Here is a 6,788-nt window from a genome sequence, read left to right as displayed (position 1 = left end):
AATGACCCACATGTCTACTCTCACTCTCCCCCGCCTGCCAGGGTGACGGAGACACCCAGTGGGGGCTCCAGGGCCCTTGGGGCGGTAGAGTGGAAGTCTGTGGGAGCCACCCAGCTTCCCCATCCAGGAAAAGAACGTCCTCCCCCACCTCTGGGTGAGCTGAGTGGTAGCTCTCTGCTGCTGGTCCCCTCCAGAAGATGACTCAGTTGAAGAGGGTTCCCTCACCCGAACCATGCCCCTTCCCAGAGGGGCCCAGAGCCAGTGTCTGCCAGCAGGGGTGGGTCTCAAGGACCCAGCCCCCCGCCTTGGCCTGGGTCACTCTGGGTAGCCTTCCCAGCTATAGAGCTCCCTGTAGGGTCACCTGAGGATCGCACAGAGACAGCACCACGGCCAGCCTTCTCTCTCCCTCTGCCTGACCCTGCCATGGGAATTGATGGCAGGAGGCCATCAAGCCCATCGCCACTGCGGAGTCTGCTTCCCGGGAAGCCCGGCCTGCAACGCATGGTGCCAGGAGTGGTCTAAGCAAACAGCCATGGAAATGGGACTGGGGAGTTGATCACCCGCCCCCTAACTGGCTGTGACCCCTATTGCTGGCTCCAGGTGGAGCACAGGAAGCTCTGGCGGGAGGAAGGCCTGCAGTCACCGAAATGCTCACCAGGGCAGACGGGGCTGGTGTTTGGTGAAGGGGAGTGGGGGTGGTGAGATGCAACTGGCATCTGGGCATACTTGGGGATCCCGGGAAACAGTCGCTGTAGGGAGAGGGGAATGGGATGGCTGTTGCACAGCTCAGTCAATGCTTGACTGGACATGATTAACCAGCATTGAGAGGCTACGTGTGGGGAAAGCCACCGGGCCCCCTTGGCAGGCCACCGATGGAAAGACTTAATCATACCAAAGGCGGAGTTTCCGCCCCAGTCAGGTCTGCTCTGCCAAGGTCAAGACGGTGGCTGAGAACCATGAAGGCCCTGACACATGGGATAGTGACTTCTGAGTTGATGCTCGCCCAAATCTCAAATTCCCAGAACCCCCTGCACTCCTGGAGCCTACAGAAGTCACCCACTTGTCCCCACGAAGGGCAAATGTCCCTGCTTGCAGAATCCTCCTCACTACAGGAAAGCAGGCACCCCCTCAACATTCCCCTCCACTGACCCTCCCGGCCTGGAGGTCAGGGCTCAGCACAGCTCCTCCAGGATTCACAGTGGAAAGGGGAGGGGACCGGATGGCAGAGGATTTGACACTTGGCCAGCACAGGACTGGACTCTGAAGGTGCTGCCCAGGGGAGTGGGACATAAAGTTGGATGAGGGAGAGTTTCTCACTCTGGGAGCACTTTCCCAGGGTGTGGGATAGAACACCCTGGCGAGGAGCATGGGGGATGGTACAGACACACTGGCAGAATGGCACCGAGAAGCACGGAGAAAGTGGCAGCCCACACTAAGGGAGGTGTCGATGCCAGAATTGCTGTGGCAGATGGTGGGAGGATTGAGCAAAAGGTTCAGAGACATGGGCGTGCTATCGTGGGTACAATGCAGAAGGCCAAAACATCCACTGGACAGCTATTTTCCATGGGAGGACCTGGAAGATGCACCATTTACCAAAGTACCCAGGAAGGAACCAGCACTCCTGAGAAGCTTAGCAGCGGCTGTCCTCCGGAAGCTGGGACCCACTGGGGAGATACCCTTTCAGAACCAGACTTGCTGGCAGCCAGGAAGCTAAGAGGGTCCTGAAACAAGAGAGGCAAGGGGGCTGCGCTTCACCGCTGAAGCCAGGGGAAACAATGACTGCAGTGAGCAGCAAGGTCAGACTGGCAGCCCGGGCACCATGCAAACGGTGAATCTAGCCAACAGAACATGGGCAAAACGGATGGGCAGCCAATGAGAGTCAAGCACAGTCTGCACCATAAAAAGAAATCGAGAATGGGCCATCAGGATACTGAAGACAGTGGCCCCAATCAAAGGTCACAATGCTTGGCCTGGTTTCTGATCCTGAGCCAGTTTTTAGACCAGGATCCATCAATTGAAGGTGCAGCCAGTCCCCAGGAGGGAGGACCCTGGACCACCACACATGTATGTGGTAATAGCTCCCCAGATCTTCCCCATAGGAATCTAAGGCTACTTATCTGAGTATCTTTACACTGGGGAAGGGAGAATGCCCAACCGTTTGAAGACTGTGGGACAGAGTTTGAAGTGACTCTGATACCCGAGACTGAATGACTCTGTTAGAATGAGACCTATGGAGCCTGCGTAATAAGTGGTCTTGAACAATGGCAGTAGATTAATACAAACTCAACAATGTAGCTGCCCCAACTGCAATTTCTGTGCCAGATACAATGTGTTAGCAAAGATTCACATGGCTTTGGGTGCATGGTATAGGGCCATTGCATTCTTTTCGACTACTATCAAAAAAGAGGCTAGAAGACAGTTTGCACTGGCCTGGAATGGACAATAGTATACATTTACAGTCTTGTGACAGGGCTGTGTTCTCACTCCCATCTCTGCCATGTTATAGGTAAAGGTAAGCCATGGAGGCAAGCAGAGTGCAAGCTGAGGCTGAAGGGAACTTCGACAGTAGAGAAGGAAGATGATGAAGGTCACGTGCAGCCCTGAGGCCAGCTGCAGCCGTTTGTCCACTTACCTTCCTCTTCTGTGTTCCTGTGAGGAAGAGAGGCTGAAGAATCCTGAAGAAGTGGTTCCCAGAAGGTTTGTGAAGAGGTGGTTCTGAGCAGGCAGGGCCGGCCTGTCATGAATGCTGGTAGCTAGAACAGCTAGTGTAGCCAGTCCCCCACCCTCAGCTATCAGGCCTCTGGGACGGAGCTGACTGAAGAAAGCTGCCCACAGTTATGCCTTCTCCTGGAGACAGCCCACATCCAGTGACTGGTCAGTGTGATAGCATAAAGGCCACCCCCTTCGGGAAGACTTAGAACCCTTCTGAAGGACTGTCCCACCTCCTGAGGCCCCCACAGGGTTGCGGAGACCCTGGTGAGACGTCACTGCAACTCAGCCTCCCCTCTGCACCATCCCGCTTCCTTCCTTTCCTTCCTGGCCTAGAAAAGCTACTGCTAGCCCCGCACACATCCGTCGTGTAAGACGGCACCAGCCTCATGGCTGTCACCACTCCCCACCCCAGCCCGGGTCCACCCCATGCCCCACCACCCTCTAGCGGCTGGATTTTCTCCCCCTGACTCACTGAGGTGTAAAGTGAACTGCCTGAGCCGAGCTGGGCAACTCCTTGGCCAATTTCAGTGGCGTGTGCTGCACAAACATTCCCGCCACTAATGAAGGCCTCTCGAGAGGCCTGCTCCCAGGGGACCCCTGGCTTCCTGCTCCTTGGGTGTGGTGTGGGAACAGGAACATCCCGCGGGCGTCCTCGCTGGGGGGCAGCTGGAGTCCACGGCAGTGGTGGCTGAGCAGGCCAGGCAGTGAGGGCAGGCCAGGAGGAAAACCAGCCCAGGCCCCAGGAACGCCAAGTCCACCACATCTGCTCAGCCTCGTCACACTGAGCAGCTGCCGTCCACCAGGCCCGGCGATGGGTGCAGGAGTTACAGGTGAGGAAGCCCAGGCTCAGGCCAGGGACCGCCCAAGGTCACAGAGTGGGGAAATACCTGAGGACCTGAGACTGGAACCCAGGCCTGGCTGCTGATGGCGTTCCCTCCCCTGCAGCTCAGTGTGGCCGACAGGCCCCAGGTGGAGGGCAGGACCTTCTCCACAAGCCTTCCGGATGCCCAGGGAAACCTGGTCTCAGGCGTCTGGGGCACTGCTAGCTGTGTGTGTGCCAGCATGTGTGATGCTGGTAATGCAGATCCCAGACCTGGGGGTCCTGCCTGAATTATGCTTCCAAGTCCAGCTGGGATACTGGAGTCTCTGCCTCCAGGAAGAAGCACCAGAGTCCATGACCTTGAAATGAAGCAAGGGATGCTCATCTCTGCGCACAGCTGTTGCTCGCTGGGAAAAGGCTGTGACCTGAGTTTCCATCCTCTGCCTTGCTCACCCCACAGGGCAGATGGTGTTGAGACCTCAGCTCTGTCATACTCCTCCTGGGTGATCGCAAGCAAGGGACTCCAGCTCCCTGGGGCTTGGTTCTCACCCAGGAGACTTCCAGGGCTGCAAGGCACTCAGGTACCGACAAACACCTGCTGGTCAGGCATTTGCACATTTGACTCCTCATCTCTTAGCACCCACATGGCCAGAATCTTCTTCCAAACTGCACCACCTATGCTGAGAGTTGCATGGGATGGACCTGGGAAGGCATCTGGATTCATCACATGGAGCAGGGGACTCTTTCAATCAGAGACCACTTCCAGAGAAGTGCAGAAGCAGCCACTGAGTGCTCTCCCACCATCTGTCCTCGTGGGAGTCTGGCTTTAAGCCTGGATCATAGTGAGAAGGGCCTTTGATAGTATCTGGGGCCAGAATGGACTAAAACAAGCACATGCAGGGGACCCGCAGCAGTCCTGCAGGATGCGCCTCTCCCAGGATCTCATTCTCCCCAGCGAGAGCCTCTGAGGTGCTCGGGGCCTCTCCCAGGCTGCGCTTCTCACCGCCACCCCACCCTGGGTCGGCCTGCAGGAGCAGGCACCACGACACCAGCCCCGCAGAGAGAGTGCCCACTGAGCGGCAGGCCGTGTGGGGCCCCTAAACCCAGTCCCCAGAGGTGGAAGACAAAGGTGAGGTCAAGCATGTCCCGTGCTGCTGCCGTCTACCTAGAGGACCACCTACCGCCCTGAGATGGGCTCCAACGCTTTTTGTGCCCAAATACCATTCATTTGTGGAGTGACGGTGCCAGTCAAGGGTAGCCGGCATTTTGTTTTTGTTTTCAGTGTTCTTAACTTGGCAAAATAGGAACTTGGCACCCTATGACAGGAACTAAAGTTGATTTTTGAAATTTTAATTGTTTGCGAAATCCGCGGGCCTGGGACTTCATCTGAATCATCTCATTTTGTTCCCACAACAGAACCCACGGGATGGGGCACAGGGTGCCCACACTGCAGATGAGGAGGTGATGGGAGGGAAGGGCCTGCCAAGGTCTCGCACCCTGGGGGATGGAGGTGGGGCTGGAGCTCCCCTCCCTCCCTGACTCGGCCCCACCCCACTGCTCCCTCCTGTCCTGGGACCAGCCCCCACCCTCCTCAGATGGAGGCCTCTCTGGTCCCATGCAGCCAGCAGCAGATGGAAGGACAGACATCCTGGCATTGGCCTCCAATGTGGATCAGTCCGCCCCGACTGAGGGCTACCCTGCATCTCTCTTAGCCTGTGGCGGCCACACTGAGCCCCTCAGCCCCATTCCTGTCTCCCCTAGCAGATTGGAAAGCCAGCCCCCAGAACAGGCACTGCGCAGACTCAGCCCTCCTGGCCCCGCCAGCCCACGGCCCCTCTCCATGTCTGGGCTCCAGCCCACGGACAAGGAGGCTTGGCCTGGGGTGGTGAACCCTGGGGTCCTGGGCTGCCCTACCTGGGCTACAGGCAGCCCCACTGACCTGAAATGGCCCAGACAGACCAAAGGGTCTAACTGCAGTTACTTAACAAGAATGAGGACAAGTTGTTTGCAGTGGCCACGTGCCAAGGGCTCCAACTGAGCTCTTGCCTCTCCTCAAGAGACATCTGGGAAGGGGAAAGCGTGGCTGCACCAGGCCCCTCCAGGGCAGCCCCATCCTCACCATTCCCTGCTCTTCAGGGCAAGGGCAAGCTCACACTGGCCAACCTGCTCCCTCCAAGCTTTTCCAGTAAACACCACACTCCACAGACTGGTATTCAAGACCCCAAATCCTCCAACTTCCCAGACCCCTCTTGCATTCTGAAGCCCAGCCAGATGCCACCCTCCCCTTCACTCATGCTGTCCCCTGTGCCCGGAGTGCCCCGCCTCCCGTCCCCCTCACCCACCAGGTCTATTCACTCTGCCCAGTCCCAGAGTCAGCCCAGCAGCACTCCCACCTCCCTGGTGCCTCTCTGGTGTCCCCTCTAGAAGGTCTCTTCAAGCTCTGAATCATGGTGGCACCTTCTCAGAGGCTCCATGTTTTCCTCTGTAAAGCAGGCACAGCAGTAGTGCCTAGCTTGGAAGGCTGTGGTGGAGGCCAAAGAGACAAGACAGTAGATGTCAATCTCAGTGACTCACGCTTATTAGCTGCCCAGTAAACAGGGCGTTGATTGGGAACATGATCACTGCTCGTCCCCCTTGGCTGTGGGAGGTACTCCCTTCTCCACCCACTCCACGAGTGCTGGCCTTTCCTGGAGCTCTCTCTGTATCCACTGGCCTTCCTCCTCTGCCACAGAGCAATCTTACCCTTTTCACGGCCTTAGCCACCATCCATATCTGTCCTCAGCAGCCTGTCTCCTGGGCTCTACAGTGGCGTGTCCAACTGCACTCAGATACATTCACCTGGATGACCCTCAAGGGCCTCAAGTCAACATTTCTGACATGGACACGCTATCCATCCCCCCGACCTGGCAGACTCTGCTAGTTGGGTGCTACAATATTGTTTCCAACCCCACTATTGATACCAAATTCTGTATTCTTTAGGAATGCCTTTGGCTGCAAATAACAGAAGTCTCAGTGAATAATGCGTGGCTTCAGCAGAGTGGTTTGTTTTTCTGGCATAACAAGGAGCCTGTAGGCCAGTGCTTGCTGACATGGGTTCCCTGGCCTGAGGTTAGGCCCTAGTGGCTTCTTCTGGCCTTGGCTTCATTATTTCGAGATGGCTGCCCCCACTCCAAACATTCAAACAGTGTTCAAAGGCAGGAAGTAGGAAGGGGGTGGAAAGGGCACTCCTCTTCATTCACATAAGCCTCTCTCTTCA

The sequence above is a fragment of the Trachypithecus francoisi genome, unplaced genomic scaffold, assembly GCF_009764315.1.
Source record: "Trachypithecus francoisi isolate TF-2019V2 unplaced genomic scaffold, Tfra_2.0 Lachesis_group3, whole genome shotgun sequence".
Taxonomy (NCBI): domain Eukaryota; kingdom Metazoa; phylum Chordata; class Mammalia; order Primates; family Cercopithecidae; genus Trachypithecus; species Trachypithecus francoisi.
Note: the sequence above shows the minus strand (reverse complement) of the source record.